This window comes from Rhipicephalus microplus, chromosome 1 (genome assembly GCF_043290135.1).
Source record: "Rhipicephalus microplus isolate Deutch F79 chromosome 1, USDA_Rmic, whole genome shotgun sequence".
In the NCBI taxonomy this organism is placed as follows: domain Eukaryota; kingdom Metazoa; phylum Arthropoda; class Arachnida; order Ixodida; family Ixodidae; genus Rhipicephalus; species Rhipicephalus microplus.
This window is the reverse complement of record NC_134700.1, coordinates 227965756-227993213: the sequence shown is the minus strand read 5'-3', so window position 1 is coordinate 227993213 and position 27458 is coordinate 227965756. Positions and strand designations below refer to the sequence as shown.

At 44.0% G+C, this 27458-nt stretch overlaps 1 protein-coding gene across 3 annotated transcripts in view; it reads right to left on the bottom strand.

The window, feature by feature from the left end:
* The window catches only part of LOC119159572 (adenylate cyclase type 5), a 258967-nt gene that overhangs the window by 126473 nt on the left and 105036 nt on the right, over positions 1 to 27458 (bottom strand). Inside the window, exon 1 of one of the 3 annotated variants that reach the window (XM_075891502.1) lies at positions 21350 to 21684. The exons of the other annotated variants lie outside the window; for them this stretch is intronic. The gene's annotated coding sequence lies outside the window, so the exon portion shown is untranslated. Of the gene's footprint in view, positions 1 to 21349; positions 21685 to 27458 lie in introns of those variants that run through there. 3 annotated transcript variants of the gene reach the window in all.

The window sequence follows — 27458 nt, the reverse complement described above, 5'->3', positions numbered from 1 at the left end:
CTTCGTCGCCGAGATTACGCGCTCAGCGGCGGAACGCATTCAGTTTAGATGACCCGCGATAAGCTCGTGAAGTTTAACGACAGCATAGTAGATGAAATGGGGGCCAGAGCCATGAGCAAAGATTTTCTTCTTTCAAAAAAAGATATGAGACCACGCTATTTATTAGGCAGAGCCACCCCAATTGCAATACCGCACAGGTATGTTTCCACACCGCACACACAAACACACACTTTCTCCGAAGAATTAGCGCACTGATTTCATTCATACTTTATTTATTGTGCTTCATTCAGTGCACATTGCCAGCTACTTGCGTTCATTTTTTTCGGTAAAACAATGACGCGTTTGATATATATATATATATATATATATATATATATATATATATATATATATATATATATATATATATATATATATATATATATATATATATATATATATATATATATATATATATATATATATATATATATATATATGGTCGATGGTCTCTATATGCGATGGTCTCTAATGGTCGATGGACTATATATGCGAGACGGTCGGCCGACGCAAAAGAAAGCAACGACCAAACATAGCGAAGCTATAGAGCGAAATCATGAGAGTGGACGCCGTAGTGAAAGTGTTATGAACTCGCTATGCGAGAAAAATTCCGCCAAGAAGTCGCACAACCTCAATGTCTTGAGGCTGAATGTCTTTCTGAGCAGCGTTTTTATCTCTTGAGGCTGAGAGTTTTTTTCTGGGCAGCGTTTCCAGGAGACGTACACGGCGAACATTTCAGTATATATGAACTTAACAAAGCTGTCCGCGTCGGCGATCATCCATTGTCGTCCATCGACCAAAATGAAAATTACGCCACGCGGCACACTCTTCCGGACGAGATTTGTACTACAGAGCGAAGTATAAACATCAGAAACGTGTCTCAGAGCACAAAATTATGTTGCCTTCCATGAATGAAATTCTCATGCGGTGCTAATCATCACACCGCGCCCTGTGCAACTAACTGCATGCCCCGCGGTTAATTTCACGCTTGCTTGATTGCATAATCGATTGCTTGAGTATATATTAAATAATTATTGATTAACTAATTGACTAATTGATTGAATAATTGATAATAAAGGAGTAAAGTAAACCAAGGTATGGGAGACGGCGTAGTGATAGGCATTGAATTAACTTTCACTATGTTACGTTAAAGAACCCCAGGTGGTCAAAATTTCCAAAGCCCTCCACTACGGCGTCCCTCATAATCAAATGGTGGTTTTGGGACGTTAAACCCCACAAATCAATCAATCAACTTTCACTATGTTGAGTACATTGTTACACATCCTCTGAAGAATAAGCACGCTAACTTAATTCACAGTTTATTTATTGTGTTTCATTAGGTGCAGATTGCCTGCTATTTGCGTTCAACAACGACACGTTTTCGGTGCAACAATGACACGTTTGATCATACATTTACTTGAACAATCTTCTTCCGTATTTCTATATGTATTCAAAGCTGTACGTGAAATCCTACTCTTTTTATGTAAGTTTTTCAGTTACTTCCGTTTTTGTTGTCATCTCTTATGTTCAACCTGTTTTTTCTGGTGGGAAGACCTCGTCAGGTGTGAATGCCCTTAGTTGTCTTTTACCAAAATGTTTCATGTGCACGAGAAAAGACATTGCAACAGAAGGCGACAAAAGTACTCTTGAAATTCCTACGCGACACGGACTTGAACAAGCGGCTGTATTAGCAATGTCACACACCGCGAAAGACAAGACTGAACTATGACTGAGTGTGCGCGCGTGTGCTGCCGAATGTGCTGCGTTTATCTCTCTTCCCTCTCTTCTCTCTATCTTTCATCTCCCCCATCCCCCTCCCATGCGCAGGGTAGCAAACCAGCTGCCTATAGGCTGGTTAACCTCCCTGTCGTTCTTTTCCTGCTTTTTTCCTCCTTACCAAAGTGTTAAGTTTTTTTTTGCACTTCAATAAAACGAATTCAATTCAAGCTCTTCACCCAAAATGAAGTTAAACGGGGCCTCCTCGGCCAGGAATTGAACTTGCGACTTAGTGCACAGTGTAGCAAAACGACATTGCCACTCGACCCTCCCAGAGGCTGCGTACTATGCACAGGCACAAACAGTTTGCAGCAGTCACGTATTTCATTCTTTTCTTCCGTCTCTCTCTCTCTCACTCCCTCCTTCACTCACCACCTTTTGTTTGCGAATTGCAGACCCGCGATAAGATAGCGTTAGCAAAACTGACTCACGGCGGCCGCATTGCAGCAGCGTAGCGTGTACCGGCGTTGTTTGCCAAGCGCGCGCGGCCAGCGGGTTGCTTCCGCCGTCTCCATCAATCGTCGTCTCCTCCAGGGTTTTTCCTTTGCAACACGGCGACTGACTGCTACGTGTACATCGTCACGGTCCCGTCTGGCGCTGCACCACACCGCTGACTCTTGAAACACTCTTACAATGGCATATACTACTACGCGAGTCGTATACTACACAAATAATACTTATCCCCCTATTTGGATGACACACGATGGCCTCCTGATGTTTTCTACAATCTTCGAGGTCGTATATACGGTAAAAACACGGCCAAGAGAAAAGCCAAGAACAGCGGGAGAAGATTGTACCAATCCTCGTGCGAAGGGGCCAAGGACAACTTACTATACGCTTAATCTGTGCCTTTCATTCGATATCTGTACTTCGCTACGATTCCCTCATTGATTCCACCATTTTCAGGCCATGCCGGCGGCAAGCGCCCCTGCTGATTGATTGCCACTCGGGCTTCGATCCGGAACTGCTCTATTAAGGAGTCGAGCGTTGCAGCCGGTTTTAGCACCCAGCGTCACGCAACCGCGGCGGGCATTGCAGGGAAGACAGCATTAAGGAGCGAGTCTGGATGTGCGAATCAATCCGTGCAGCGATGATCCTGTCTTATTCATAGCTTATAAATGTCGTGCAATTAAAGGCGATGTTCGATTGGTAGTCAGGCGTGCCTAATTCCCGGCGTGGCAGGAGTAACGACATGTCTGAGGCTTTACTTTCCAGCTAGCTATGTAAAGAACTGCTAATTGGTGCAGAACCCATAAATAGTAACGGTTTTGACGGAGTTCTTTTTTTTTTCTCGTCCGCTGTAGCCTCGGCTTCTTTATGCGAGATGGTCGTATTCGACGCGGCTCTTGTGAGCGCGCACACGTCCCATAGGTTGAAAGATTGCATAACGTCGCTTCTCGTCGAGTTTGGTAACGTGTCAGCCGGCGGAAGTCACAAGTCTCGTTACTGAATTTGTTGTGCACCCTTAAGGAGATATAGCCAAGAAACGACGAAAGCGGTCCAGCTTCCTAGCCGTATCTCGTACTTTGCGCAGGACATGGTTAACAGTGTACGCATGCTTTAGGCATACCTCGAGTCTGAAAACGGTAACATTTCTTTTTTTTTCTTTTTTGACAGTACCACACTTCGCAAAACGCGAAATTTAGTTCGTTAAGCAAGTCGCAATTAAAGTCCCGAACTGAAATTAAAAAAAAAACACGTAGAGATCTAGAGAATAGTAACCAGACCAACGTAAAATAAACAAACGCCATCGGTGAATAGCTGTGCTCAACATATTCATACCAATAATTACTGACGCAGAAATAAAAATAACAACTTTAGTAATCTTCGTTTACACCGTTTCCTCTCGAACATTTCAAGAAGTCGTAAGTAATTTAATTAATATGTAGGGTTTGACGTCCCAAAACAACCACTTGATTATGAGACGCCAGAAAGTTGTAAGTAAAAGAAACGAGGGGCTCAGTAAGAGATCAGAAATAAAGCGATGAATTTATAAGGAAAAACAAAAAAAAAACTAAAGGGCTTTGATGCCGAGGTGCAATAAATCAGGCAGCGCTCAGCTAAGCGTTCGAGATACCAGAAATCAGTGTTAGTGCGAGGGGAGAATTCAAAGGTATTAACTAGATGATTACAATTTTTTAGCACGTGGTGCTCGCTTGCGAGTGCCTGTTAAACTAACGCAAATAAAGATATATCGTGCAACTAACTATTACGGATTGCAAGTTGTTCTGCTCAAACAACGGCGAATTCAATAGTCAAGGAAAACTTGCTTAAGCCGGAAACCTCCGATAGCGACAGGCAGTTTCTCTGAGAAAAATTACGCAATGCATCGAGCAGCGACTACAGTCGCAGTTCAAGTTAGTCTGCCTTAATCAAGTGAACTTTGCCATAATCCGAAAAGTTGGGACTCAGTCGCGTATACGGCAAGTTCACCGTGCACCTAAAATTAGCGTAGCGCTTCGCACAATACCCTGAAAGACAACTGGAGGGTTAGTCGCTGTACTCATATACGAGCGCAGACCTGAAAGCTTGCAATTACTCAAGAGCTGGCTGAATGCGTATAGGTGACGATTAATCAGTCCTTGTTCAGTAAACTATTTGCCTTTACCATTGCTGTATCTGTATTAACATGCCAAAACACCAGTCGTACCGTGATATAGAATGAAGGAAAGAGTAAGGATAAGGGCTCGTTTCCATTGTTAGGCGCAATAATAATGAGAACTCATTATTGATGTGTTGAGCTATTATGATTTTTCAAGCACATGGTGCTCGTTTGCGAGCACCAGTTTAACAAACGCATATGAAGAAATATAGAGCGACGAACCACGATATTAATGAGTTCTCATTAATATTGTGGTATAGCGTGTTTTGTATCCAAAACAAGAACAATAATTAAGATCCCGACTAAAGATTGAAGGCGTACGCGTTGATTCCGGCAATCACTATTTTCGAAGAGGTATTTCAGCGCGTGACGCAGTGAGACTGCAGGCTGCATGTCAGCCAATAAGTCCACGCGAGGTTTCCAGTCTTAATCGAAAAGCAGTACACACCGCTGCTTCTCTAATACGAGGAATTTGCAAATCCGGTTTACTATTCTATCAAGTAAGTTTTCCATTATTTCATTTCTCTCCTTCATTCCCCGAAGTTCTTGGCTTCATTTTCACATGAAATATGGAGTCCCAGCAACGTTCCTGCCCCAGCCCCCGTTACGGTGAACAGTGACATCTACTCCAAATAAAGTTTTTATGACTAGGACTCGAGTCATTCTCGGTGGTAAAAAAAAAAAAAGACCGCACGCGACACGATGTCACAATGCGACGCGTGAAGTGGTGTTGTTCCAGAACCCGAATGGCACATCGGCTTCAGAAATCTATGAATCGATCTTCGAACGAAAGCCACCGTCTAAGGTTGGGTAGTTGGTTGTTCTTCAGAGTCCTGGCGCAACCCACCACGGGGGATCGGCCATGAAACGGTCGGTGGCTCATTTGTGAGATCGAATTGTTTTACCAGCCGGGTTATTTAGATAGGGATGTTTAAACAAAGTGTCAATTGGTAAATGATAGATTAAAAATAAAATAAAAATAAAAGAGCCTTTTCTGAACACTCATTGGGTAACTACTGCAAGCACACTTCATTGGTACCCACTATAGGGCATTAATAATAAACTCTTGGGCAGTAGGCCGGCATTCGCTATGCTGTTTTTCGTCATTCTTCTGAGAAGCGTGGTATCCGCTAAACACTTGCAAGGAATTTTGTGCCAATTGTCCATGCAGTGGCTGACGACGATTAAAAATTATGGCTGTAGTGGGTATGCGCCACAGTTAATAGGGAAACAAGAACAAGCTTTTGTAATAGGTTGGAGCATTGAACGACACACTCGTTACGCTATTCGCATTGTACAACGACTGGTTGATCTTTCGATGTTGTAAAATTCGTACTTTGTTGTAAAGTCGTATTAATGCGATTGCTTTTCTGACATCAAGCTTGCCTAAGAAAAGTTTGATGACAAGTCACAAGCACTGGTGTTGCTCAGTGGTAGAATACTGGGCAGACAGATTGAAAGAAGTATTGCCGAACCGGACGTGCATTAGCATCAGCATCTGTCTGTTCATTCGTGGAATCACAAAAGGTTCAACAAGAGGTGCCCGAATGGCTTCATCAAGTAGAAAGCCTTCTAGAGATGAAGGAATTTTAAAAAGCCTGTTAAGTTTGATGCTTTCTACCTCTTTTCTTTTGTTCATGTTTGTCCTTTGTTTGATATACATTTGTTTGTGAATGTTGTATATATACAGTCAATAAAGAAAAAAAAAAGGCTAGAATAGTAGGCTGTCACCCAGCGGACCCGGGTTCGAGCCCTACTGCACCATTGGTGCTAAGGCATGCCTGCCTAAGGCAAGTTTGACAACAAATTACAAGCATCGGCGTAACTAAGTGGTTAAATATTGGGCTGGCACCCAGCGGACCCGGTTCAAGGCCCACTTTGTCATTGGTGTAAGCTTTTTGTTTTCTAATTTTTCGCGATGTGGTTACGGACACTGGCGGCGGCGGCGATGAACAACATGCAACTGCGCGTGACCTGAAAAGTCATCTCATAACAGCTTTCACGGAAATAAAGTGAATTTATGCTTCAGCTTAACATTGTACTCGTTTTGTTGCCTTTAGAAAATTGCGTACGGCCTCGCAAACATTCCTGTGGCTAAATCTCTTTTCAGTTGCTCCAAAAGAAAAGACCACCAGAAGAAATAAATTTAGAGCCAACCAACGGAAGGGTTCTTCTAACTGTCTCTTCCATTGATTTGTATATAACCTGCATGTTAAGACGAAATGATGAAGGGATTCACTCTCGTTGCAGTGGAGGCATAGGGGAGACTGTGCCAGACCAGACTTGTGTAGATAAAAATTCGGGGGGGGGGGGGGGGGTGAGGACTCAGAATCTTAGTCTCGTAATTGATTCATCCGCTATTCTAGAGGATCACCATCGGTTTTTCCAAGGGTACTTAAGATGAGAAAAAGCAGGTGTTGCCAAGCGAGTGTTTTCAAAATGATCTGATACGACAAATTTTTCAAAGCGTGCCACGGTGATAAATGCTAGCGTTAGCCATATAGAAATTATGGAGTAATTATCTAAGGCCACTGCGAGTGCGTCTGCATATTCATTGAGGATTAAACCTTTATGATCTGGTATCCACACCAAGCGAATGAGTCGTAACTGTCTTGGGGCAAGGCCGTAAAATACTTTTAAAGCATTGGACATATTAGGCGCAGTTAATGAACTATACACAGACAGGCATTCTGAAAGAATAATAGCATCTGTTATTGCTTAAGGCAATTTTCCTAATGCTAAGAGAACTGCAAGTAATTCCGCTTGATAAATATGTGTAAAATCGGGTAAACAAATTGAAAACAGACCAATCCAACACTGAAGATGCAATTCAGACACCTGCCTTCTCTTCGCAAATTGAAGCATCAGTTGATATTACAATCTTTATTTCTAATCTTTCCAGGTGGTCTTTTAAAATGGCATTTAGGTATCTACTGGGACAATTTTTTGCAATTATTGAAAAATATATTGTCAATTTTTTTTTCATTGTTTGAATAGGTGTTCTTAGTACCAGTACCTCACGAATGTTAACTTGTAATGTTTTCAAGAGCTTCTCTACGAAGATGACTTGTGGACGCCTTAATCTAAACCACTGTTGATTAAAAAAGAACGTCGGCTCATAAATGAAAACATATTGCAACCTCCTCTGTGGGGTGGATATCTTTTTAGGAAGGTACGAAGTGCTAGTATTTGGAACCTAGCACGAAGAGAAGGCAGGCGTGCTTCCTTATATAAGATATTAATATCAACGAATTCAGGAAGGCCAAGACATAAAGAAACGCTTCGCGTTCTAGTAGCACCAGTGGTCTAATTTTGCAGGCGGGTGCTCCAGAAAACCAGACACAGCCAAGCTCCAGTATAGAGCGGACATACATACAATATATCATGACCAGCACATCATGACGTAAACCAGAACGTTTATTGCTGAGTCCACGACGCATCCCAGGCGCCCGTGCTCCTTTAGCTGCCATATTTTCTATACGCGGACTCCAATTTAGGTTTTCAGTATAAGTCACTCCTAAGTATATAACCGATTTCACCTGCGGAATCAAGCCCTGTCAGTAAAGTATGCAAAAATCTGCACTGGAACACTTATCGGAAAAACTGCGATTGCACTTTTTCTTATGTTTAATGATAGATTAATGTCGTCTAACCATGTGTCCAGAGCGTTCATATAAAACTGTAGGATCTGATACAGTGTATGTATATTTGCAGCTGTAAAATGCAATCTCGACAGCGTATACGTACACCTGTACATCATGTTGTACTGGAATTGTGCAGAATAAAATATTAAATAATAATGTGACAGTACCAAACCTTGGGAAAGAACTCTACTTTATTTATACTTTGAAGACGACATGCTTGTTTGAGAGCAATAGCATTCTCTATAGTTTAGAAAGGAGTAAAACCATGCCACGAAGTAATTTAGTAAACTGACGTGCGCTAGCGAATTCATTAGTTTAATGTGTTCCACACTGTCATAAGCTTTTGCAATATCTAAAGCTACTAAGGTGGCAACCTGTTTTTTAGAACGAGCTAGTTATATCCTGCTTTCCAAATCAACATGGGAACAACAAATAGAGCAGCCCGTCTGTTTGTGGGTTTGTTTGTTTGTTTGTTTATTTGTTTGTAGCCTCTAATCTGTGGCTCTCATACACACTCCGAGAGATTGGCTAAGAGAACATATAGCCTCATATCGACGATAACTGCACTATTGCGTACAACGAAAAAAAAAAGGAAAACAAGTAGAATGAAGACAGTATATTAAAGAAAGAAAACAAAGATTCAGAGAGCGAGAAAAAAATCAACAATAAGATACTCACTAATAACTATACCTTGATTTTCGGGAGCCGACCAGACAGCTGATTTTGCCAAATCCGATAAATTTGGTATGCCGCAAATCAATCAATCAATCAATCAATCAATCAGTTTATTATCATGTTGATTGATTTGTGGGGTTTAACGTCCCAAAACCACCATATGATTATGAGAGACGCCGTAGTGGAGCGCTCCGGAAATTTTGACCACCTGGGGTTCTTTAACGTGCACCCAAATCTGAGCACACGGGCCTACGACATTTCCGCCTCCATCGGAAATGCAGCCGCCGCAGCCGGGATTTGAACCCGCGACCTGCGGGTCAGCAGGTTTATTATCATGTCATAAAAGGATGTTACAGGGAGTAAAATATACAGACGAGGGTCCCAAAGTACACGACTGCAACGGGACCCTCGGTGATGATTACAAATAATAAAAGCACAAGCAGCTGTTAGAATCGTAGAAACAAAAATATACAAAGCAGAATGAAAACAAAAGGCATGGAATCAAAAAACAAATAATAAAGCATAAAACAACACAAAGAAGATAAATCAACTATTTAACAGGTACTCTTTTAATGAGTTTTTAAAATAAATTAAAGAAACTTTGCATTTTAGCGAAGTGGGCAAATTATTCCATATGGTGATGGTACAGAAGAGAGAAGATGATTTACCATAGTTAGTACGAACCTTAGGAAGTAAAAAGTTATTATTAGCCGAAGTTATTATTTTCGAAATGTATCCACATTTCGAAAATTACTTCTCGATCCACTATTTTTTTAGTATTTGTTAGCGTTAGCTTTATGTTGCAAAACGTTTAGAGTCTTGGATGAAATTGAACACCGCATCGAATGCATCTCTGTGGCAATTTCCCAAAACAAAGACACCCTTCTTAGTTCCTTCCTCCTCTTTTACCCGCTAACGTCCTATTCCTCGCGCAAGATTTTGACGCGAAAGCGTTACAATGCTCGTTTCGCAGAAATTCAGGCGTCGTTGTTTGTGAGCCAAAAATGATCATATTGTGCACGAGCGAAAGATCTAGAAAGATGCAAATAAAATAGGTGATAAAAAATTCCAGGTCAGAGTGAGGATTGAACCTGGTTCATTTGCGTGTCAAGCAAATGTTTTACCACACAGCGGTGCGTCTTTTTTTTTTTGAACATCATGTTTCATAGAATGTGTGTTAACTAGTACACAGTATCACACAGAGCTGTGCTGTTGCAGTTCTGTAGCGAATAAGAGCTGCTTAGAAAGAAACTAGACGGCTGAAGCCAGTAATGAAAGGGTGGCTGAAGCCAGTAATGGAAGGGTTTTTCATCATGCGCTGCACAAGAAACGTGGCGAGGCTAAGCACCTCACGAAGATGGGATATTAATCAAGTCGAAAGTCAAATACATCACGAACATTTTTAAAGTGAACAACCATTCAGATGACATGTGTGCGTGGAGAAATGATCGGCTCTGCGTTGCAGTTCTGCATACAGGTCCTCCACAGTGCTCGGAAAGAGTGAAAATAACTTCCTCTGCTTGAAAATTAAGTGAGGGTAACTTTCATGCTGTGCAAACACACGCATTCTGTATTCATGCTTCACAACACAATACGTGATATCGCAGTAATAATGCGCCGTACAAGCGTAAATTGTCATTGTATGTCTGAACATGCGATTATCATATTGACCTAATGTTTTAAAGCCGGCCACACACTACAAAAGGCAGACATCTTACTGCATCTATTCCTTTAAGGCCACGTAGTGGGTGCATAGCAAGTTCAAAAAATTGCACACGAATAATTGCTGATGGTCTAAATCATGATACCCATTACACAGAATGCACTAGAGACAAGGATATTGCCATCGTGTTCTATTCTCAAAAACGAAGCTTAAGGGCCCCCCAATTTTTAATAAGCAAACGCACATTATGTTGACATTTTATATCAGGGCAACGTTCTCGGATCACCGTTATTCCTATATAGTAACTACATCACAGATGAGGTGCAGTCCCCAATAAGGGTACGGGCGGACGACAGTGCTGTCTGCAGCGAAGGGAAATCACAATTTGATGTAACAACTTCTGTAATTCGCCAGTGTAGGATAGCCAACCGAAAGTTTTTGTGGTTTACCACTCTGCCTTCTACTTTTCTTGTTCCTTCCTGCATGGTGTGAAACCTAAAACAAAGTAAAAAAAAACGAGAATTCACGGAGTGCAAGTATCTCGGTTTTTCACTCAAAAACTTAATCGCACGTGACCACCCAGCAGTCGACATCGAAGGCAAGAAAAAAAAATATTTTTCGCACGAAGCTGTTGGGCGGCTGTTCTTTCTTCGAGGGGCGTCGCCGTTGCCGTCAAAGGCGTGACCAGTAGACATGAAGAAATGAAGTGAGAAAAAAAGTATAAAATGGGATTTTAACCCGGACACCCTGCGTGTCACTCGAGTGTTCTACCACAAATCCACGCTGGTGCTCAAATTCATTGGCAAAAAAGACCCCATACAGGCGTCTTGTCAGGTAAGCAACCACGTATAACCTATTCGTTATAACGTGATAGTGGAGTAAAATAACAACCAGTCATCACACAATGCTGATTGTGAATCGAGTGCATGATTTATTGCTTCCCACCGACTGCAAAGGGCTAAGGCACAATTCTGCAACGCCATCAGCCACATGCAGCATCAACAGAGAGAGAAATGAATAAAAGGAATAGACAGGGAGCAACATCAACAAAGTGCACATGATACTTTATAGATGCGTAACAGGTACCTCACTTATCGACAGAAAGACGAATAATGGTGTAGTAGACGCTGTCCTACTTCCCGAAAATTATTATATATGGTGTAGTCGATACCGTGTGGAAAGTCTGAACTTCAAGCACAGCTGGCCTTGTCTCGACACGATGCACTCGGAATTCACATTGGGCAGCATAGTAACCGTCGGTTAAGTTTTATTCGTCAAAAACTTCGAATCAACGTACAAATATGTTAAAGGAAAAGATGGATGTGTAATTTCATTGTAAGTCCTTAGGTGCACGATTCGACGCGCAGCGGAACGTTCCCACATTGGTACAGTCAGGCCAAGCCCGACCATCGCGTCGTGGGCTTCTATGATAACTCATTCATGATTTGGGAATAAAATCAGCAGAGTTTGATACCAATAATAGGAGAATCTTCGCAAATAGGCTGCCCGCTTCGTCTCCAATAATGAAATCGTTTTCAATAGTGTCGTTGAGACAAAGGCTTTGCCTGGCTGGGAAACGTTAATCACGAGAAGAGAGCAAATTTCAGATTCTAATTTCTTTGCCATGTCTTCTCTATTCAAAACCGTCATTCATATATCCGCAACTATCTGCTGAAACCAATTTATATCTCTGCTCGTCACGACCACTCAAAGACGCGCGAGCACAATTGGAACACGGGCAGTTTTGCCAAATACTTCTTTAAAGAAAACTGGTAATTAACATTTACAAAAAGAAGGCCAGTGAAAGTATAAGGGATGTCATTTGTAGAGGTAGATGATGTAAACGTTAACAGAAGGTCGCAGATTCAGTCCGCACCACCGCCAAGTTACATTTTCGTTCACTTTCTTCACATTTACATTATAATCAACAAAATTACACCCTCTATACTTTCTTTGGTTTCTTGCATCTTGGTGTTAATCATTCTTTTTTTAACATAGAAAAGAGAGCCCTCATAGTTTCACTTTTTTCATATCCAATAACTGTTTGATACTTTTTGCCGAAAGAACTTGTTTTACGTCTCGCAATCACGACTCTTTTTTTCAGATTGTACTTGCGGAAAACGTATTATTGTCATGATTTTTTTATTTCTTCAATCTGTAAATTTCTTTTGAAGTAACTTGAACTTCTGTGTTTCCGGATTCCTGCTAACTCTGTCAATTACATTTCTTTATTTATTACTGTGAACAATTTAACACGTCGTCCTCAAGCTGTCTCCCCTGCTCAATGCCTCTGAGTAGACGAAGGCAAATAAATAACATATTAACTGTAAACAAACTATATGAATATAGGTGAAAAGAGAAAAAAAATAGATTCTTGTTATTGTGACCTCTAGCTCTCCAACATGCTTTGTAAAAATTATATGGAGATGATATGGTAACAACATTTACGTCCTGCAAAGAAGATCAAAGCGCAAACATATGCTAAGCTACAATAACAACTATAGCTAATAACACAAAAACTGCAGCATGGCGAAGTGTATTTGTTGCCACAATCACACACCAGACTCTGATAAGTATTTCCGGTACACGCGGAAAACGGCCAGAGGTTATCAAAGCGGAAATAACCGAGGGCACGGAAGGGCCCAAACAGGAAGTAATGGTAGTTTGACTGTGCTGAAGTGTATATACTCAATAGACGAAGCAGGCTAAGAAGGCCGGCTAGGCTACGGGTCTTGCATACGTAAATATTTAGCTTGATACAGACGGCATGGCCTCGGCAGTGTGGAAGCTTTCAGCCATACGTAGTCGCTAACGGCATTTGCTGCGGTATAGTTCTGATATTGGACCCAAGTTAGAGTTCTGTTTACGTAGGCACGGGCTTGGCTCATGTTCTTACTTTGCTCGGTAGTATAGGCGGCACGTGTCGAATCAGTACGAAGAGAACAAAGAACTATAGTTATACGAGCAGATGTGAGAGCATGTCGTCTTCCTGTCTCCTGACAAATTTCTATCGAATCAGTAGGACTAAGTATACGGGCCCACAAAGCAACGTACTCGTGCTTTTCTCGGCTTTTCCCCGACGAAGGTGACCAGAGACTCGTTCCGTTGCAGTGATAATACATCCATATGGTAATGTCGAGGTTCTGAAATGCGCTTGCCCAGAATTCTAGCTATTCGAACGATAAGAGTAAATCAAGACGGTGGACCCAGCACGTTGGTCTGGTGGTTATTCATGGTGCTCGACTGCTGACCCAAAGGTCGCGAGGTCGAATCCCGGCCGTGACGGCCGCATTTAAATGAAGGCAAATAGCTAGAGGGCCGAATGCGTGAGATTTAAATGCATGTTAAATAATCCCAAGTGGTCGAAATTTCCGAAGCCCTCCGATACGGTATCTCCCATAATGATATCATTGTTTTCGGACGTAACGCCTCTAAAATTATTGCACAAGTTCGGAGGAAGGTAGAACTTTAAAAGGATGAACAATTTGTCAAAACAGCGTGTAGGTGGAGCTGCAGGAGGCTGCATGCAGCCTCGAAGAAGACAAGTGCCTGGTCGAAACCTTGGCTCCAGCGAGACCCCGAGTTGAGAAGTTTTTCATTCGCCTAAAGAATATCGTTGATGGCAAAACGACGAGGGCGTATGCTAAGCCTATGAATTCTCGGATGGCATACTTTCATCGTGCAGTTGTCGGATAAGACCAGCGGAAAGAACGTCCTTCGTTCTAGTAAGGCGGCGTGTTTGACAATACATCACGCGTAAGCAAAAGGTTTTTTTTTTTTTTCAAATGGTATCACATGCATAGACGATTCGAGATCTCGAGGTGGCTACCGCGATACGCAGAGTGCAGAGTGTAAAATACAATAAATTCACAGAGAGCAAGGACTGCAGATGTGTGGAATGAGGAGCATGCCTGCTTAGCTTCGTCAATATAGAGATACGGTAAAAACCCGTTAATTGAACACCCGTTAAATCAGAAACTCGATTATGTCGGGCGCATTCTCTGGTCCCAGACAGTCTGAGAATTGATCAATTGCATAAAGATATTGGTAATTGGGTCACACTTGGTAGCAGCCTGGTTACCTCGGACGATTCTCGGAGCGCGCCGAGCGCGAAACGCCGTAAATGTACGGCGCAATTAGATGAGCGGGAACGGCATTCGTGGACAATTGAACCACGGCGGCGCCGTCTACAGTCATAATCTTGAACCTTATATGGTGACGATGCTAACGACGCTTCAGGTTAGCACGTTTCGGCTTGCTAATACACGGATGTCTTAAGGCGCGGCCTCATTGCGAAAAAAGGCGCGAGTAACGAAAATTGCGGCTTTTACACTTCTTCTGTGCATATTATTTCCGTCAAATAAACTTAAGTGCATTGACATACTAGACGTTTGTTTATCGTTTTTATGTGCTTTCAACCATTCGGGATTTGATTAATTCGGACACTTTTTCCGGTCCCGTGAGATCCGAATCAACGACCTTTTACTGTATAGTGTTGCTGCTTTATGTCATCACTCATACAGTGTATAGGACGTGACACTAACAGGCCAGTCCGTTGTGCCTTCGAATGACCTTCTCAAATGCGGATTCACATGTTGGAACAGCTGATAGCCCGTAATGTGAACTGAACGAGCGCAGTCAAACGCACCCTTGCTGTGAGTGTCCCCGTTTAAGCTCGAAAACAGCCGCCCTCTCAGACGCGTGCACCAGGACTGCCAGACAGCTGCCTCCACACTGACAACAAAATAATAGCGCGCTGGTCTACAATGCCATGAAGGGGATGTGAGGGCGTTGTTGCAGCTTTTTTCTACAAACCGGACTGTCAAATTGTGAATGTTCACGGGCAATTTCGGTGTGGCGTACTTAGACGGCGCTAATGTCACGACTTCGTATACAGTGTCCTGACTGGCTCTTCCGTTCTTTTACGTCCCCCTTGTCATGTACGTGATAGCAAACCGAAAATCTCATCTGGTTAACCTCCCTGTCTATCCTCCCCCCCTCTGTCTGCAGTTTACGACGTAATTATAGCTGAACATATGCCCCTTTTGTCAGCGTGATTGCTTGACTGTAAATTTCAGGGCAAACGAGCACAACGTTCCCGGTACTGCTGCAGGATGCCAGCGACTAGCCTATGGCAATAAACGGCGCCAAACATATATGCGGACAGGAGAGCAACAGGACTGGCGCAAGCATTAATGTAACCGGTGGGCCACAGGCTCATCTTACAGAGGTAATCGCTGCAACGCGCGACAGTTTACAGGAATACCGACCCTTTTTACCACTCCATTCATCGACCTCTCGCATTTCCAAGCGCGACGCCAGCTGCTCGAGTCAGCACGCGTTGTACGCGCTCTCGGCGACTCAAGCTGCGTATACGTACACCTATTATTTGCCCAGAATTCCACGGTATCACCCCGGGTAACAGGAGCTGCGTACGCTAGCAATCACCTATACGTTAACCCTGCCGATGCAGGACACCTAAGCTGTCGTCACAAGCAACGCAGGAAGGCTAGGAATAGCTTGGGTAACTTCAGCTATAAATGTTCACCCCTTTCGGCGAAAATTATCACGATACAGTGAAAAAAAAAAGGAAAACAAGACAAAGGTATATATTAGAGCTCGGTTGTCGGAAACAGCTGGTGTTCGGCCAAGGCTTCACGCGCAGTCGCACGAAGCCGGTGATTAGGGATATGTGTCGAGCCGCGTTGATGGCTCTGGGTGGCTCGTTACCGCGAAGGCTGGTCGCATATCGAGGGGACGGCTGTTTCGGGGAGCGATTCCACCGGTCGGTAAAAACTAAAACTTCATTTGCTACTTTTAAAGACGGTAGTCTTTCTTGGGGACCTTCGATGCAAAAATTTTGGTCTGTCTGTCTGTCTGTCTGTCTGTCTGTCTGTCTGTCTGTCTGTCTGTCTGTCTGTCTGTCTGTCTGTCTGGCTGTCTGTCTGTCTGTCTGTCTGTCTGTCTGTCTGTCTGTCTGTCTGTCTGTCTGTCTGTCTGTCTGTCTGTCTGTCTGTCTGTCTGTACATTTGTCTGTCAGCTCTTTGCGGTTCCGGGTACTCTAAACGGCAGCAGCCGACACCCCAAACGGCCGACCCCATACGCAGCGCCCACCAATGTTGCTCAAGATTCAGCGTTCATACTTGTGCGATTGTCAATTAAAAACCAATTATTGCGCATATTTGAGACACCGTAATAGGTATATATTCTGTAAGTGCGTCTAGAAAAGGCATACACAAGTAATTATCACGCCGCAGTGACGATGCAACGCTTGCACGAAAAGGCGAGTGTTTCCGACGCTTTGCTAAGACGACACAGTGGTGGCACCTACCCATCGCCTTGCGTTGTACACGTTATCACCTCTGAGACGGGCGTGCACGCCCGTCTCAGAGCCGCGCGTTTCGTTTTCCAAGAAAACTGCCAGATGGCGCTCATGTCTCACGTGTGACGTGACTAAATGCGCTCGTTCGCCTCCGCTGCACGCTCGAGGCACCCTAACGTAGCGCCCCCAGAATACCATTAACCAATTTTCTTGCGCAGAACATCAAATAAATGCTGTGTTCATTCTCTCCACACGCAAGAGTATCGTCTTTCGACAACATTTGCAGATTAACATGCAGATATGGGGCCATTTTGTTGTTTACTCTTCTTTAACGACAAAGAACCAAGCCAAGCAGCACGCTTGTTCGCAGACAAGAGCCTACACGACTGTTTCGGTTGTAACACACACTCCAGACTCAATCCCGTACCGTTACTGGCTAGCACATGGAGCACGTTTGAGCTACGCCTTCAAGAGCAGATCACGTGATCGTGTGCATCGTCTTTGACCATGCCGAAGAGAAAGGAACGTCCGCCGGCGTAAAGTTGGCCGTTTACAACTATCCAAGAGAAGTTGTGAAGAGCCCTTTACGCCGTAACTCTTCCTTAATTTTCCAAGCTGGCGAAGTAGCTACTACGCGTCCGTAAGGTGCCACGCGCACCTGCACACTTTTCAATGGGTGGGATACTTCAATTCAAGCACTCGTTGAACCATTCATTATGTTCTGACGACTGGCGCGATTCTATGATTGCGGCACACAATATTCCACGCGTTAAGGAGAGTCCTGCAAACGCATGACGATCTTAAGGCGTGTTTTTATGAAGCATCTCAAACACTGTAGGCACTCCTCCACAAAATGAAAAACAAAAACAAACTGGAGTGGATTTGTAGTAGAACACCTGCTTGCCACCAATGAGTCTTATTCCGTCCGATTTTCATTCGGACCGATTTATTTATTCGCAGTTATCTCAAATTTTCACTCGCGAATAGCACCAATATCGCGCACACAACCATCGCCGCCAACACCGTAATTTCGGCGAAACAAGAAATTTAACACCATCGCGTTAAAAAGCACGAAGGTTCACTTCGTCAAAGCGTCAGACACAAACTCTATCAATGTCTGTTGATGCGCAAATCGACATGTACCAAGAGAAACGCAAAATACGTAAAACATTGTCGAGAAAAAACGAAACAATATGCTGTGAGAACTAATAGACAAGAATTGTACGTACAAATATGTATACATACTTAAACTGTTGTGGCAGATGAAACGCAGGTACCTGCAGCTCAGGTGTGGTAAAAGTAAATCACGCATGGCGTTTGTGACACCTTGAAGCGTCTCACTGGTATACGCAGAACACCAGAGGCTCAACACATGAACAAACAAAAAACGACACAGCATTAATTAAGCACTGGCTCTCATCAACCATCAGAGTTTTCTTCCAACTCCTCATATCCATGTGCGTCGTTTCGCTTTATTCTTACCCAAGCAGCACTACAGTTTAGTGCTCCTGTGAAATTCGATGCATTTACGGCCGAAAGTAATGCCATGGCCCCCGAGATCGGCCTCAGTGACGCGCCGTTGCTGCATCGTGTTGCCGGAGATAATCGCGGAGGCCACGGTAACGCATACCTATTCATAACGCCGCATCTAAGTGCAGATTTCAGTACAAAAAGCTGTGTTTAGAACAAGTGTTAAAATATTTAGAGTACTTCGTACTTTACTATGGGAGTAGATTAAGCAGTCCCGTGGGCCATACACTTACTTCCAAGTTCAGTTTCTTCTAATTGTGTGTTTAGATTAGTAAGTAGTCGCAAACGATCTACCACTCGTACTTTATTATGTAGAGCGAAGAACCATTTAAAAATAACAATTTTCAGACTGTTGGAACCGGCTATATCACTATGGTGACACAATATACATGCAGACAAATATATGCCCAATAAAATGAAAAAAAAAACAACAACAAATGTCACACATGTGCAAGAAAAACTTCATGCTTCTACACTGAATTTTATTCATGCATATACGGTGATCATTCTCTACTCCTTGTATTGTGCATATATTCGTTGCAATTTTAAAGTGTGACGCAGCTTGAGATTGGAGCTGCGGCACCTTCTCTGACGGTAGCAAGACGGTGGTTGTGCGACGCGACACAAAAGCACTGTCGGTGTTATTGAAAAACACTCTACTTAAATAATGTTTGTGAATGTCTGTTTTGTGCATAATATGTATGTTTGTGATTTTATGTTCTACTCACGGGCTCATATGACCATCACAGTAATCAGATCATCAAACTCATCACCCTACATTTGGTGTAGCAAGCCAGGTGATGAACATGGCTAACAGCTCCAGGAACTTCTATAAAGATTATTATCGCTCTCCCTCTCTTTCATTGCGATTTCCTGAAATAAACAGTTGCTAGTTCCCGGTTGTTCTGTTCACTTGGGCTTATTGCGTCGTTTTCAGGTGTGACTGGATGGCGGGCTGCCAAATTCAACTATGAGTAAAGGAAGTTAACCCTTGCGCTGTTTAAAGAATATGAGTGGGCACAGAAAAGCCGCAATGATGCCAGCGAGGAAAAAACTCCTCGCTGGCATCACGCGGTCAAAAATTAAGCGCCGATGAGGACACTACGCATTCGATAGTTCAGTGCCGAGCGGTAAAAAGAATGCAAGGTGCAAAGCAGGAAGAAACAGCAGAGAAAGGAAAGACAGGGATATTAACCAGTCTAGAAAAAAGCCCCTATGCTACCCTACCGCACACTGAGCCTCTGTTTACAAAGATGAAAAGCTATGAAATTAGCTTTAGCCTGATCAATATAATGACTACTAAGGTGAAAGGCCTAAATGCCTCATCTAAAGCTGAAATTGTCCGGCGGTGACGTGAAGGCGAGTGGTCAAACTGTGATCACGTGCCAACGTCATCACGACGTCCCAGATCGCAAAGATTTGTGACGTCGTCGTGACATGCGACGTGGCATGAACACGTTATCTCATGACATCGACGCTTTGTCCTGCTTCTTAGTAAAAACCAGGCAAGGTGTAGTAAAGCCTGTATCACCTCTGATTCTATCGAGGCTGCAAGAAACCACGTTTGCAATCGATAGGTTACTGAAACATTACTGGTGTTTAGTAGCAACTAAACTCCTTCGACGCTTACAGGCTCATTCACTATGCTCAGTTTGTGCAAGCAAGGAAGTATATACACATGCCATAGAGACGTGTTCACCCTCGCAAAATTAACGACCGTTTGAGAAGACGAATAAATAAATTATCAAATAAATAAATACTGGCCCCGTGAATTTATTGGTTTTGGAAATATACTTAAATAGAAGTCATTAACGTTCAAAATAATTTATGCGAAAACTTTTACGACTTCATGAACGGCATTTTATGGAGCTATGACCAACACACCTTCGCGTTCAAAGGGTAAAATAAAGTAGTAAATAGGAACGAATACAGGCCTTTTGTGTTCCGACTTTTGATTGCAAGTAAAAAAAATCGATGATAACTGAAAGAGAAGACACGAAGTAAGTTTTTGGAGCTGATTGATTGATTGATATCTGGGGTTTAACGTCCCAAAACCTCCGTATGATTATGAGAGACGCCGTAGTGGATGGCTCCGGAAATTTCGACCACCTAAGTTTTTATAGCTGTCACCGTCAGTTTCACTTGTCAGATAAATCTGAGCATATCGGGTGGTCAGAATTATTAGAGTGCTTTTAACGGCACTTTTACCTAGGCGTATGCACAGTCACGACTCGCTATCATACGCTATAATCTTTTTATAGCCATAAATGTGTCTGTGTCATCTATGAGGCTAAGAAACGCTTTTGAATTTGAAACAAAATCTGAATATAGAAAAACTCAATCTGTTCACTTCGCAGTAGAGAATAAGACGTGCCGGCGAAGCAGAATGCAAACTCAGCAGCTTGAAGCGTTGCATATCAATAAATCGTCTAAAAGAGAACAACTAACGAATGTTTTAATGTATAGCATCTCTATTTTCATTATCTCATTCCGGGATATTGTGGCCATATATTAACTGCGTCTTTTAACACCCCTTTTTTTGTGACATTCACTTTTTATATGTCATTTTTTTTCTGATTCGTCAACGATTCTAACAGACGACACTTCAGTGTCCCACTTGACTAGTACATAATATTTAATGAGTGACGAAAACGTCCTCTGTCACCATACAACTACTTCCCTGTTTTTATCTTATTTTTTTTAACCGCTCTAAGGACAGTGAGCAGTGTCCATGCATAGTTTACTGCCGAGTAATTTATTTACGGTTAAAATGAAACCAAAGATTCTCGCTTCACATGCAGCACACGAAATCTCCCAAATGGAAGCTTATGCCACATGTGGCTCACTTGAGGTGTGAATGAAACAGTGCACAAGAAGATGGAGGAATTAGGCAAGGAAAAAAAAAAGAGGATGAGCACAAACACTTCCAGTGCACAATTTGGTTATGTCTCACATTACGTCAGTACCAATTATTTCCACACTCTGCCCTTTTAGCGCCACATCTGACATTCGGCAAAGCTGTTTTGACGCAGACAGACTCGTAAAGGACGCAAACAAGCCACGGACGTAACTGAGACGCAACTAAAGAGAGCACCCACCTTTGTGAACCGTTATAGCCACTTGTCCCTCGGGGACGACATCGAAGGACACTGAGAGGCGCACCTCAGCTCGCCGAGCGAGGAAGCACGAAAACAATGCGTCGACTGGAGCTAGCAGTCAGGGCGTACGTAGTAGTCCTGGGACGACTAGACAACACTCGCGCGGGCCTCTATTGTGCGCACGCACTCTTATCCTGTCCACTTGATTTTGGCGTCGACGAGTGCTTTCCGCACGAGAGGCACGGTTAGGAGTCACAAAAAGCGAAGCCACAGCCGGCACTGACCAACGTCGGTGAGGCGATCTTCCCTTCTGAGGACTGCCGGTGTCCCCTCCCTTTCCGAACGGGAGGGAAATGAAACTTGTTCGACGCGGTAGTCACGGGAACGCAGCACCACACGAGCACATCTACGCACGTGCCCGGAGAGGAGGGGCGATACGACGGTGGTGTACTGTTCTCAAGGAGATCGACGACTAGCGAGGAAAGCCGAACGAAGGAAAGGAAAAAAAAAAAAGAGAGAAGTAACAAACTTTGGCACACCCTTTTCCTTAATTTTTTTTTCTCGTCTCTTCTTCGACCCCTACGACGTCATCGCTATCTCAGCATGCTCCCTTGACCCAGAGGCCGAGGAAGGAAACCGGGAAGTGTCGCTTGGCCTGAGCGCTCGCAGCTGTGCGCTGTCGCCGGTGGACCTCGAAACTCGAGCTGCGCCCCTTGGAGCGCGCGCACCGACTGAAAGGCGGCGCGAAGGGGCCGCTCGGATACGGCACCGCCGTGCGGATGCAGAGGAGCGGGAGGAATCCCGCCCGTCGTCCGAGGGACGCCCGGCAGAGAGCGCACGGCTGCCGAAGAAGCGGCCAGCCAGCCGGCGACGCTACGGTGGCGGGCAGTGGCATACAGTAGCGGCGGCGGTTGCGCACGAAGTCGCGGAAGATGGCAGTTTATGGCGCTGTCGATTGAAAGGGGACACGGGAGCGATTGGGAAGAAGGCGCGCTTTCAGGAGGGGATCGTTGAGCACTGGTCCTTTTGTCGGGACCTTTTCGATAAACACTGGAGGTGGCAGTCACTTTTGCGGTAGAACTGACAGCCGGGCTAGGCGGATACTATTGATGGCTAAATGTCAGCACGCATGTAAGACGAGGACGCTGCATGGATGCAGTGTGTAACAAAGCGCTCGTTTGTGTCCTACATTATAGTATACGTCACTGTCTAGTGTGCGCGCTGAAATTTCACCAGGAGGTGGAAGACACTCTTGCCATAAAAATTCTTCTGCAGCGAGAATTCCTACTCCTACTTCTATGCTGCCGATGCTGCTGCTTACTACTGCTGCTACAGTCTTAATATATTTGGAGTAACAGTAGCAGTAGTTAGTCGCAATTGTAGTTATAGTATTGGTAATGGCCGCCACGCCATAATTACAGGCTAACCTGTGGTTTACCGCACTGGTCATTGTTCCTAGCTTCTTTCACTGCTGCTTTCATTCACAATAAGTCGCAATAAAAGGTCCGGTAAAAAATACATTGTTGACAACTTTCGAGGTTTTACTTCCAGAAACAACGATGTGATTTCAAGTGCTCCCGAAATTTCGACCTGCACGTCACCGAGTACATTGAAGAGGGAATGACAAAAAAGGCACCCTTACTGGTTGCGTATTTTCGATTCCATGAAATTCAGTGAAACGGCAAGAAAAGTCTCGATAAACAGTCTTCTTCGTCGCTTGGCAAACGTCTCTTGTCCCTTCCTCTCACTACAGATGTAAGGCAAGAACCATCGCGCTCTCAGAAGCATTTCACGTAAGAGATCGAACACGTGGGAGGTGGAGAAAACAAGCTTTCCTTCTCCGTGAGGAATCTTTCGTCAGCAGTGGTCTCCTGCGGAGTCTGGACGGGGGGGAGTTCTTCGTCTCCGGACGCTGCGACATCAAGGACGAAAACGCGCCAAAGAAAACACGCGAATACACGCGGTTATGCTCGAGCGATATTTCCGTTGGTCGCGACCAGAGTCAGCCGAGTGTTTGTGGTCGAGATGGCCCCGTTGCTATATCTCGGCTGCTCAGTCGAATATAGCGATATCGTGCCTTGGGGGCTCCATATTCCGCTTCGAGTGTCACCCGCGCTGGTTTTCGAGTCGATAGCTCGTGCGTAGCCGAAGAATGAGACGTATCATCCATCATAGGAGATAAGGCGATATTTTTCGTTACGCCTCCTAAAGTGTAACAAGACCTTCTTCTATTTTGGGCGTAATGAAAGTGTTCGCACTTTTCAGCGTCTGGGACGTGCGCACATAAGCACGTTACAACCACTGAAGTTTATAATAATAATATTTAGAGCTTTACGTCCCAAAAGCACGACATGATTATGGGAAACGCCGTAGCAGCGGGCTCCGGAAAGTTCGACCACGTGGGGTTCTTGCGCCTAAATCTTAGCGCACGGGCCTCTGACAATAAACCTCAATTCAGACGTCAAAATCACCACGGGAATTCGATGTCGCTATGTACAAATCAACAGTCAAGCACCACTGAAGTTAGTTCACAGGCAACTATAGTGAACGAGTGTTTCCCGCTTAAACATTGAAAATCTGTGCTATTTAAACTCTGAAGAATGTGCGTGTCAGAGGAAGATAAGCTACTATTGCGTTATCGTGCTGGCACCGGGCACGTGAACTATGGTAATGCGGGCATGAAATTCCGCTAACACACACGCTGCGCAGCGTTAAACAGTGCTTGGTTGGAATATGCAAATGGTTCGGCACATCCTACGAAGTTGCAGCACTGCGAGAAAGAATAGTCTGGAAATGGAAGTGTGATACAGATCAGCCAGGAATACTGACCTCGCGTGTATATAGCAATAGCTGTTTGATTTTGCACTTTAGAAAGAGCGCAGAAGACGTGAATTTGGCAAAGTTGCATGCAGGCTCTACGTTCCCTGGCTCCACGTACTCGAATTTATCCGTAAAAACTGAAGCGTGTAATGATCTGATGCTGCAAGAATGATAAGGCAATTAAGCGTCTCACTGCCCAGAGCCCGACACAAAAGGAGTATTAGTGGCTTTTCTTCTCTGCCTTCCTTCACCTCTCCAGGTCTACTTTCACAAGTCACGACATTCAATGAACAACACACAAACATCGCACAGAATGATCATTGCACTATGCAAGACCGAAACTAGCACCTGTTAACTCTGGGATCATAAACACTAACTAAAAAAAAGCTGATATTTGCTTGACCGTGGGCGTCTGGGGTTCAGGATGATGATTCGTGAATTTTCGTGGTGCACGGGTCATGCTTGGACAAAAAGCGCCATAAAAATGAAGGAAAACGAACAATGACCATCATTTGTTTAGAACAAGTGGTTAACGATTCAGTGCACCTGGTACTTCACTATTGAAGAGCATAAAGCCGTCCCGTGAGCCTTATATACTTGATGAAGCCGTGTACACGGTGGTGTGTAAGGGATGTGGACTGTGGTAATGTTACATGACTGTATGCGGACCTTTGCACGTGGATTCGCGTGCAAAGGCGAATGAAACTAACTTGCGAGGAGCACAAAATCGAAAAAAAATTCAATAACATATATTCACTGACGTTTGTTTAACGTAACACATGCCTAGTGTTTTTGTTGTGCTTTCTCGACTTCAAGATTATCTACATAAGCAAGACAAGTTCTTGTTTGTTTCCTAAAGTGCGCAGTCTTAGCTATGAGAAGCACATGACAAAGTTAGTCAATGGACTCAGCTAAGCTATAGTTGGTCCTTTATATCGAAGAGGTCTCGCTTCAAAGACGCAGACAGAGATGAGGCGCGCACGACCACCCCCACCTTCAACTCCTTTATTAAAAAAAGATGGTGGCATTTCTTGTATATGCTGAAGCACGCGAAAGAGATGCGCTTTGCCGTCACTAGCCGGTACTTCATGAACTACGTTCCTTTCTCGTATAATGCACGGGAGGCGACACTGATACACCTGCTCATTTCCAGATCCATTTGGCTTCTACTAAGAGTCTTTCCGCCCTGTTGCGGTTGCGAGATATGAAGATATGCACATGCAAATTTTGAGGTGCATTAGCACTGTAGGCAGTAAGTTGCAAGATGACCGTTAGAACCATTCTTGCGGCTGTAATCAATAGGCAAGGCTTATGATAGAAGCGAAATTGATTTGCGAGCGAGCAGAATACTGCGCTAGTATAAATTCTGGTGCGTTATCCGAGAAAGAATTTCAGTTCTTGAGCAACCGGTGATTATAATTCACGTGCCTTGTCTAACGAGTTTCCGCGTACACAAGTGATGCTCCCGTCAATTCCAAAAAAAAAAAAAGTAAAACTTGGAGGGTCCCTTACACATAGTTCCCTATGAATACACTAGAGCGAACTCTGTGGCCCTGGTGTCTACGGGGGTGGCAAGGCACGGCATTGCAGCGACCATGGGGATGATGGGCATAGTACATAGATTTGTCTAATCTTCGTACTTCTGGCTCCGTTTACGTTCGAGCGGCTCGAAGATGTTTTGCCACGAAACACAAGTCAGCAAATTTTCAGCAGTTACACTACAGCATCCTAATCTATTAAGCTTACCATTTCAAATCCGGTGACAAAGTCCAAAAGGGTTAGTTTTTTTAAACAAAACAGGAACACAGCAATGAACGAAGCCTCAATTGCGATCCGAGGCCAACAAGTACAAAGACTAGGCAAATCCGTGTACTACCAATCATTCCCATGGTCGCTGATTGATGTCAGCGCCAGAGTCATCTCTAGTTAATTTTAGGAAACTCTATGCCCTTCTTACGCGTTCGCCTGAGACGACTAGAAAGTTAAAGCCGTCTTTATTTTTATTTTCTGTTCAGTCGACGCATCAATCCATCCGAGCGCTCCTCCAGAAGCTTTCTGCACATAAAGTGTTTTCGCACTGCCTCTAAGATCGGGGGCATCGCCAGCCTCACGTGCCTCAAGTGGTAGTGCAATGCCTCCATGATCAGTCCTGCTTTCACCAATGGACAATGTCACGTGATGACACCATCATGTGACATCACAATGACGCCGTCGTAACGTCACAAACTTTCGCGATCTGTAACCGCAAGGTTACGTCATGCGGGGACATCTTCGCAAGACAACCACTCTTTTTTCACGTCACTCGCATTAACACCAATGTCGCGGGATCGCGACGGTCAATTTTCACGTTTCATGAGGCATCTAAGGCTGCAGCCTTAATAACCAAGCTGAAGATTGTGCTGCGTGCGTCTCGTCTCATGTCTGACCGTGTATTTCAGGTGTATACGCCCATCGTTTGTAAATTACAGGCGTATAGGCGCAACAAAACCACGTCACTCCATGCAACTTTTTATTAATTCGGAGCATTTCTTTCTGAACTGCAAGCACTTTTGGCGTCTATATACGTATATATCTATCTAGCTACTTGCGTCTGGGTTCTTTCGTGCTCATCCCCTTAACTTGACGTGAACCAAAACTATTAGTAGGGGAGGGTAAGATGGTTTCGCGAATATGAAGCGCTCGTTAATACACGGATAATCTGACAATCCCGCCGCGTACGTCGTCAACCACTTCCCGCCAGACAGTGGCACATACCCACCCGCGGGTATGTGCCACAGGTGATCGACAGTTTGTATCTACCCAGGAACGACGAGAACACATAGGGGAAATTTTAACGCATGAGCATCAAGAAAAACGTGACGTCGGCAGTTTTGACCTGACGAATGCAAATATTAAATGTCAGCTTCCCAACAGGAATAAAACCCAGGCATTCTTCGTGGCAATCAAGCATTCTACCACAGAGCCACGCCAGGTCCCGGAACTGCTTTTCAAATAGACCCTAATGTTTGTGAAACTTCAATTACGATTGCAGCACTGGCTATCCAATTTTATAGACATTACATATGTACTCGTGTGATACAGCCATCACGTCGGCTTAACGTCAATTCTAGTTAGGTGGCATTGATTGTGTAGCAAGTTGATTTATGTAGCAGTGTCCAGAGCTACCATCCTCGCGAGCACCAGCGCTTCATATCATTTGGTGTTGCTAATACTCATGTTTCTGTTGGCATCGTAGCGCAAGTGCAAACAACTGGTGGTTATATAAACATTCGCAACTCTTCAACAAACG